Source organism: Vicugna pacos, chromosome 2 (genome assembly GCF_048564905.1).
Source record: "Vicugna pacos chromosome 2, VicPac4, whole genome shotgun sequence".
NCBI lineage: Eukaryota > Metazoa > Chordata > Mammalia > Artiodactyla > Camelidae > Vicugna > Vicugna pacos.
In genome coordinates, this window is record NC_132988.1 from 2,081,443 (window position 1) to 2,088,358 (window position 6,916).

At 48.1% G+C, this 6,916-nt stretch overlaps 1 long non-coding RNA gene across 1 annotated transcript; it reads left to right on the plus strand.

Annotated features, from left to right (window-relative positions):
* The first annotated feature begins 273 nt into the window (after nt 1-273).
* On the plus strand, nt 274-4,501 carry LOC102531606 (uncharacterized). Its single transcript, XR_012063458.1, has 3 exons — nt 274-449; nt 1,846-2,095; nt 4,324-4,501. It is a non-coding gene; the product is annotated as an uncharacterized lncRNA (long non-coding RNA).
* Nucleotides 4,502-6,916: the final 2,415 nt, after the last annotated feature.

Consider the following 6,916-nt stretch of genomic DNA (forward strand, 5'->3'; position numbering starts at 1 on the left):
CCCCGCTGCCCCGCTGCCCCGCTGCCCCGCCCACTAGTGGCGGCACTGCCCCAGCCTCCGGCCGGCGCCACCTGCAGGTCAGGACTTCCACGTAGCCGCGCCCGCCCCGGGCCCGCCCAGCTGCCCCATAAGCCTCCCCCCAGCCCCCGTCCTGGCCGCGCCCTGGCTCCCATTGGCTCCGCAAGTTCTGCCCTCGCACGTCTAGCCTCGGAAGGAGGCACGACGCAAGCGCTAGGGGAGGGCCCCGCGGCGTTGCCATGGCTACAGGCGCCGCGCCCCGCAAGGCCAGCGTGCACTTCTGGGGCGGGGAGCGGGCTCCGGAAATGTGTAGCTGCTAGGGACAATGGCTGTGCTTGCTGCTGGGGCTGGCGGCTTGCTCTGCCTGGCGACTAGTTCTGGCCTGGTCAGTCGGCGGCAGACATCTTGTCTGGGGCGGCGTCCCACAGATGGTAAACCTACGGCCGCGCAGTTGGCGGGGCCAGTGGACATGGACCGGGGTGGGATCTGGGTTGGTGTGGCGGCCGGGGAGGGGCTGTGGTGCCGGGGAGCGGGTTGGGGCGGGGGGGGGACAGGGCTGGGACACAGCCTCGGGCTTTCCTCCCCCTCGGGCTCTGGGGCTGGGACCGCGATTCCCGGTAGCCCTGAGTGGCGGCGGCCTCCCAGAACCCCCGGGAAGGGCAAGCGGAGGACCCGTCTTTTATGAAGCGGGGCCTTACCCGTGTTTTGAAGAGCCCCAGAATCAGATGTTGGAATGGGGTGGTTTATCAGCCTTGTTTATCTGCAGGGAAATTTCAGTTCCATCCAGATTTTGGCTCCCTCGGTAAACCTCAGGAATAAGACAAGGGTCAGTGCCGATTAGCAGTTATCTAGGGCTTGACTCAAAATAGACTGTGCGGGCTGTAGGGATGGTAGATGGGCCCTCCCTCTCAAGGTTGGCAGTCTTCTGGGATTAGAGGCCCCAGTGGAGGATTACATTCTCATCTGCAGTAATGGAGGTTGTGGGAAACATTAACACAGGGAAGGTAGGGGTGTGGCTGCTGTAAATCATTAAAGAAACCAGGACCCTTGCCTGGCTCTTGTGTAGGAGAGTCTCGCCTAGGGTAGGGCAGCAGTTATCAAAGTGTGTCCGAGGCCCCTGAGATGCAAGACTATTTTCGTAGAAACGCCGGGATGTCACCTGCCTTTTGCACACTCTTGCACTCCAGAGTTTCCTGTGGGGTTTTCCAGGGAAAACCTGGTCTGTGATATCACAAAACAGGGAATGTAGAGGCAGATAGGAGAATTCAGCTCTCACCAGTCCAAAACAGATTTGCAGAAATTAAAATCACTGCTATTCTTCTCATTAATGATTTTTGTTTAGAAAAATGTACTTACTATTTGCTAAAGAGTATTAATGGTAACATGTAGTAGGTTGTTATTATTTTTAAGTGAACTCATAAGCATTTTTTAAAGTTCTTATTTAACTTCTAACACAGGAACTATTGATAGATTTAACCCACATAAACAGCAGCCTTTTGGAGTCCTCAGTAATTAAGAGTGTACAGGGGTCTGTAGACCAAGAAGCTTGAGAGCCCCTGCAGAACGGGTGCTCAGGTACTAGTCAGGTGCTTAGCGTTGTTAGACAGATGCCAAGATGTCTTCTGCATGTGCTCCCGGAGTCGAAGTAATTGGCCACATGGAGATGGGTGGGCAGTGCCTCCACTATACAAACCAGAAGCTGCTGAAGGTGTCTTGAGTCTAGGCCATGTGCTGTGCAGGGATTCCTGTTGTATCTGTTCTATCTAAGCCAGGATTCCTGTGCAGAGGCCTGGCCCTGAAGACCCGCTCTCCTTTGCTCCCTGCCAGGTACCTTCTGTGTGACTTCAACTCTCTAGAGGGCTTCAGCCTCTGTAGGGGCATCTGTATCCACATCGCCTTCCTCCTGAAGACCCTGCTGAAAATGGAGGAGTCGGTGCTGGTGCTACCCGCTTGGGGCCGCCTCTACCATTGGCAGAGCCTGGACATCCACAGGTCCGGATTCCCTGGTCTTTCTTTTTTGATCTCTCAAGTCTCAACAGAAACATCCCTGACACTGAGTACGAACAGTTCATTGCAGGTGAGATGGTGATCGTTTAACTGGGGCCAGACGGTTGTTGTTCTGGTTCCGATGTGAACATCGGGCCGTCTTGCTTCGGGCTTGTCGGTCTGCTTAGGGGTCCTGCTCATGTTTCCCTCACTGCAGGTGAATTTGGTCTTTCCATAGTTTTTCTCAGGTAATATATCTGAAGTGTATGAGCTCTGTGTTCCCTCCCCTCTGAAAACCCTGGCCTCCTGGTGAGATGGAGCGGTGACAGGGAGGCCACTGCCACAGAGGCCTTGTCCCAGCAGGACTCGCTCCCTGGGCAGTAAGGGCCATTCTTACCTGAAGGAGTGTGTGTAGCATGGGCCATGTGCTGGAGAAGGTATTTAACCTCTCATTCAGTATAATTTGGTCCTTCTCAAACTTCCCATTTTACTTTGTGTAAGAGGTAAGAGTTGAAGATTTTCTTTGAATAAAGGTATTTAGAGCTTATCTTTTTTTAATTGAAATGTGGTTGATTTACAATGTTTTGTTAGTTTCAGATACACAGCTGTTTTGTTAGTTTCAGGTATACAGCATAGTGATTCAGTTGTACATATACATAGCCTATTCTTTTTCAGGTTCTTTTCCATTATAGGTTGCAAGATACTGAATATTTTCCCCTGTGTTCTGCAGTGAATCCTTGTTGTTTATCTATTTTACATATAGTAGTTTGTAATTGTTAATCCCAAACTCCTAAGTTTGTTTTCTAAGTCTGTGAGTCTGTTTTTGTTTTGTAAATAAGTTCATTTGTATCATTTTTAAAAATTCCTCATATAAGTGATATCATATGATACTTGTCCTTCTCTGTGTGAGTTATTTCACTTTAGTGTGATAATCTCCAGGTCCACCCATGTTGCTGTAAATGGCATTATTTCCTTCTTTGTTATGACTGAGCAATATTCTTTTATATCTAAATACTACATCTTTACCCAGTCATCTGTCAGTGGGCGTTTAGATTGCTTCTATGTCTTGGCCATTGTAAACAATGCTGCTGTGAACATTGGGGTGCAGATATCTTTTGGAATTAAGGTTCCCTCTGGATATATGCCCAGGAGTGGGATTGCTGGATAAAATGATAAGTCTTTTTTTAGTCTTTTGAGGACTCTCCATAATGTTTTCTACAGTGGCTGCAACAAACTACATTCCCACCAAAAATTTAGGACGGTTCCCTTTTCTCCACAGCCTCTCCAGCATTTATGGTTTGTGGATGTTTGAATGGTGGCCATTCTGACTAGTGTGAGATGATAACTTATTGTAGTTTTGATTTGCATTTCTCTGATAATTAGCGATATTGAACCTTTTTTTCATATGCCTATTGGCCATTTGTATATCTTCATTGGAGAATTGCTTGTTTAGTTGTTCTGCCCATTTTTGGATTGGGTTGTTTATTTTTTTCTTATTAAGTTGTATGAACTATTTATATAGTCTAGAAGTTAAGCCATGTTCAGTCTCATCTTTTGCAAACATTTTCTCCCATTTCATAGGTTGTCTTTATGTTTTGCTTATGGTTTCTATTGCTGTGAAAAAGCTGATAGGTGTAATTAGGTCCCATTTGTTTATTTTGGCTTTATTTCTGTTGCTTGGGTGGATTGTCCTAGGAAAACATTGCTGAGATGTATGTCAAATAATGTTTTGCCTATGTTTTCTTCTGAGAGGTTTATAGCGTCTTCTCTAATGTTTAAGTCTAAGCTATTTTGAGTTTGTTTCTTTTTTTTTTTTTTTTGCGACTCTATTGTATGCTTTCGATTTGTGGTTACCTTTTTCTTTCAAGTATATCAACCCACTACTATATCTATTTCCTTTAGACTGATAATCACGTAGGCTCCAACACATCCTAAGAATAATGAGGAAAAAAAAGAAAGAGAAAAAAGTCTATCTTTTCTTGCTACCGTCTCCCATCCCCACCTTTTTGTATTTTGATGTACTTTTTCTTTTTTACATCTTCATGTTTATTGTCTTGTAACTTGTTATTGCATTTCCAACTATGGTTTCCCATCTCTATAGTATCCTGCTTCCTTTCTGTTTAGAGTAGAACCTTTTAATGTCTCTGGTTCAATAATGCTGAATTATCTCCCCACCCCCTCCCCCCTGCGCCTCTGAATCCTGAGTCCAGGGAAGCCAAACCATCCTAGCCTTCATCGGTTCTGGGAAAGCAATCTTCAGAGTGGGAAAGAAAACATTGAAAAATAATATTCTGTGTGTTGCTTTCTACCCTTGCCCAGAGAGTCAGAATCACCTCTGAAGGCGGAGGAAGAAATTTGGAGGTGCGGGGCACAAAGTCTTTTCTCCTTTTGCTACTGAAAAAATGATTGCTTTTGTAATTAGTGATGATGCCCTTTAAATTGGTGAGATCGAGACTCCACAGCTTCAGCGCTTGTGAATAACCAGCGAGCCCTGGAGGCCGCAGGGAAGTGCAGCGAGCCCAGGAGGAGCGGGCACTTCCCCAAAGCTGGGTTGACAGGTCATAACCAACTCACTGGGGACCGAGAGGTACCGAGATATTGTTAACTTTTTGTCCCTCTTCCTTAAAAAAACTGCTTCCTGTTGAATAGCCTGTGTCGTTAGTGAGAATTAAAGACATGAAGCAACATTTCCTCAAAGTCATCCATTGTGTAGTTGTTAATAAGGGTCAAATGCAAACTTGAATAGATGAAATGAATCATTCATCAGAGGATTTTAAAACCCTTTAAAATAAAAACTCTTGCTGCCTTTGTTCTTCATTTCAGGGTTCACTTGGTGATAATTATAGTAACCAAAGCAACAGCAAACCCTTACAGAGCTCTGTCCTGCTGTTCCAGGAACGCTGTGTTCACAACAACCCAATGAGGTGGCACTTTACAGGAAGGACAGTCATTAATCACACAGGTAGTAAATGGCAGAGCGGGGACTTGAACCCAAGCTCTCTGGCCCCAGAGCCCCCTCTCAGCCCCTTCACTGCAGCTCATCACTTGGCATGCCCAACACAGGCCAGCATTAAGGAGCAGCGTGACCTTGGCCAAGACTGCTTCACCGCTTGGTCTCTGTTTCCTCATCTGTAGAATGGGGGTGTGGGCAGTGAACTCTGCGAGCTCAGTGGTCACTTCCTCCAGCCCTGCTATTCTTCTGCTTTGAGTTAATTTAGTAAGTATCCGAGCCTCTGCATGGCCCACACATGGGCTGGTGCTTTGCTAGGCCCTGGGTTACGGAGAAAAGTAAGATCAGCCTGCTTCTCCGAGTAGCCTGTGTCCCTCCATGGGAAGCAGCTGTGAGGCCCAGGCTCCCTCGCTGGTGGCCGGGGGTTGGGCAGGAAAGTCTGATAGAAGATGGAGGCAGAGCCCCTCCGGGAACAGTGGTGGCCACACAGCTCTCAGGAGCGGGGGAGTCTGTCCAGGCTGCTGAGAGGCGAGTCCTCATGAGGCCAGTAACCCCCCCAAAACTAAGCCCTCAGGACAAAGATCCAGCCATCCCTGCAGTGTCACCATAGAGCCAGTCCATCCTCATCACTGTTCCTCTGTGCTCCTTTGTCCTGGGTCCTCTCTTCCCCCTACACCCAGAAGACATTTCTCCCTCTCTACTCTGAGGGTCCCCTCACTTCACCCGTGGTCCCTGCTTCCTGGGTAACCATCTCTGGAGTTGACGCTTTGCCCCCTCATACCACCCTTTTGATCAGGAGCCTGGGTTGGCCTCCTTGTGCTCACATTCCCCCTTCAGATGATTGCTCCTTCTCTAGTGGGAGCAACAGGAAAATCCAGATCCTTTCCTAGCAGTGCCTGCCACCCTGGCCTCCCTGCTCATCTGCCTCAGTCAGGAGCACCTGGACCACTAGCTCTGTATTGCCTCACCTCCTACCATCAAGACTTCAAAGTTCATTCTCCCTCCACCACCCAGTATGGTCATTTTAGGGTCTTCTTCTCCGTCAGCCTGAGCCAGCCACCCCCCATTCCCCCTACCCCCGGGCTCATACCCGGGCATGTCTCCACCCCAGTTTCAGCCTCTCTCCTTTATGTGCCCACCTCTAGCCATCTGGCTGCTTCTCCACCAGCCTCCCTGGGGCTCCTTCACCCTCACTGGGGCATCAAGCGCTGACTCCTCTGCTTTCCTGCCTGTCCACGTTCCTCTTACTTCCACTTCCCCACCTTCCAGCTCTGCATCCACAGTCAGCACTCTCTTTATGACAAACAAAACCCCCTTGACCCTTGATCTTTTCAGTTCCTACATCTCAGTTCACCCAGCTCTATTTGTTCTGAGCGTGCAGGCAGCAGGCTCTCCCAGCACAGATTTCTAAGACTACAAATCAATGCCCACCATGTTGCCACTGCCAGGCAATCCTCCAGGATTTCTCTAGTGGGCACATTTCCCCACTTATCACTCAGTCGTGTCAACATTCTCTGCTCTCTGCACACCTCTAAGCTTCCTTCTGTCTCTTCCCTGACTCCCAGCAGATGGCCTTGCCTCCTGCTTCAGAAAGAATGACATGTCACTGGAAAGGAACTCGCTCACCTGCAGCAAATCTGCTCACCTCACCTTTTATCTGTCTCTCTCCCACCTGGACTCTAGCTGTAGTTGTTCTTAATTTAGTGAGTTTAGTTGACATATATATACACAGTTAAAAGCACAGCACACTATCGGCTACCTTCTAGGGCTTATTTTTCAATTTAACATACAGTGTATGATTCATTCATTTCATTGCATGTACCTGCAGTTCATTTGTTTTAACTGATCTTAAATATTGTGTGTGTGAAAGTAACACAAGGCAAGGGTAAGCCAGGATTCAGGATGCTGGTTACTTCCTGTGAGAAGAGGCCAAGGGCAGGATACGGAAAGAGGACACAGTAT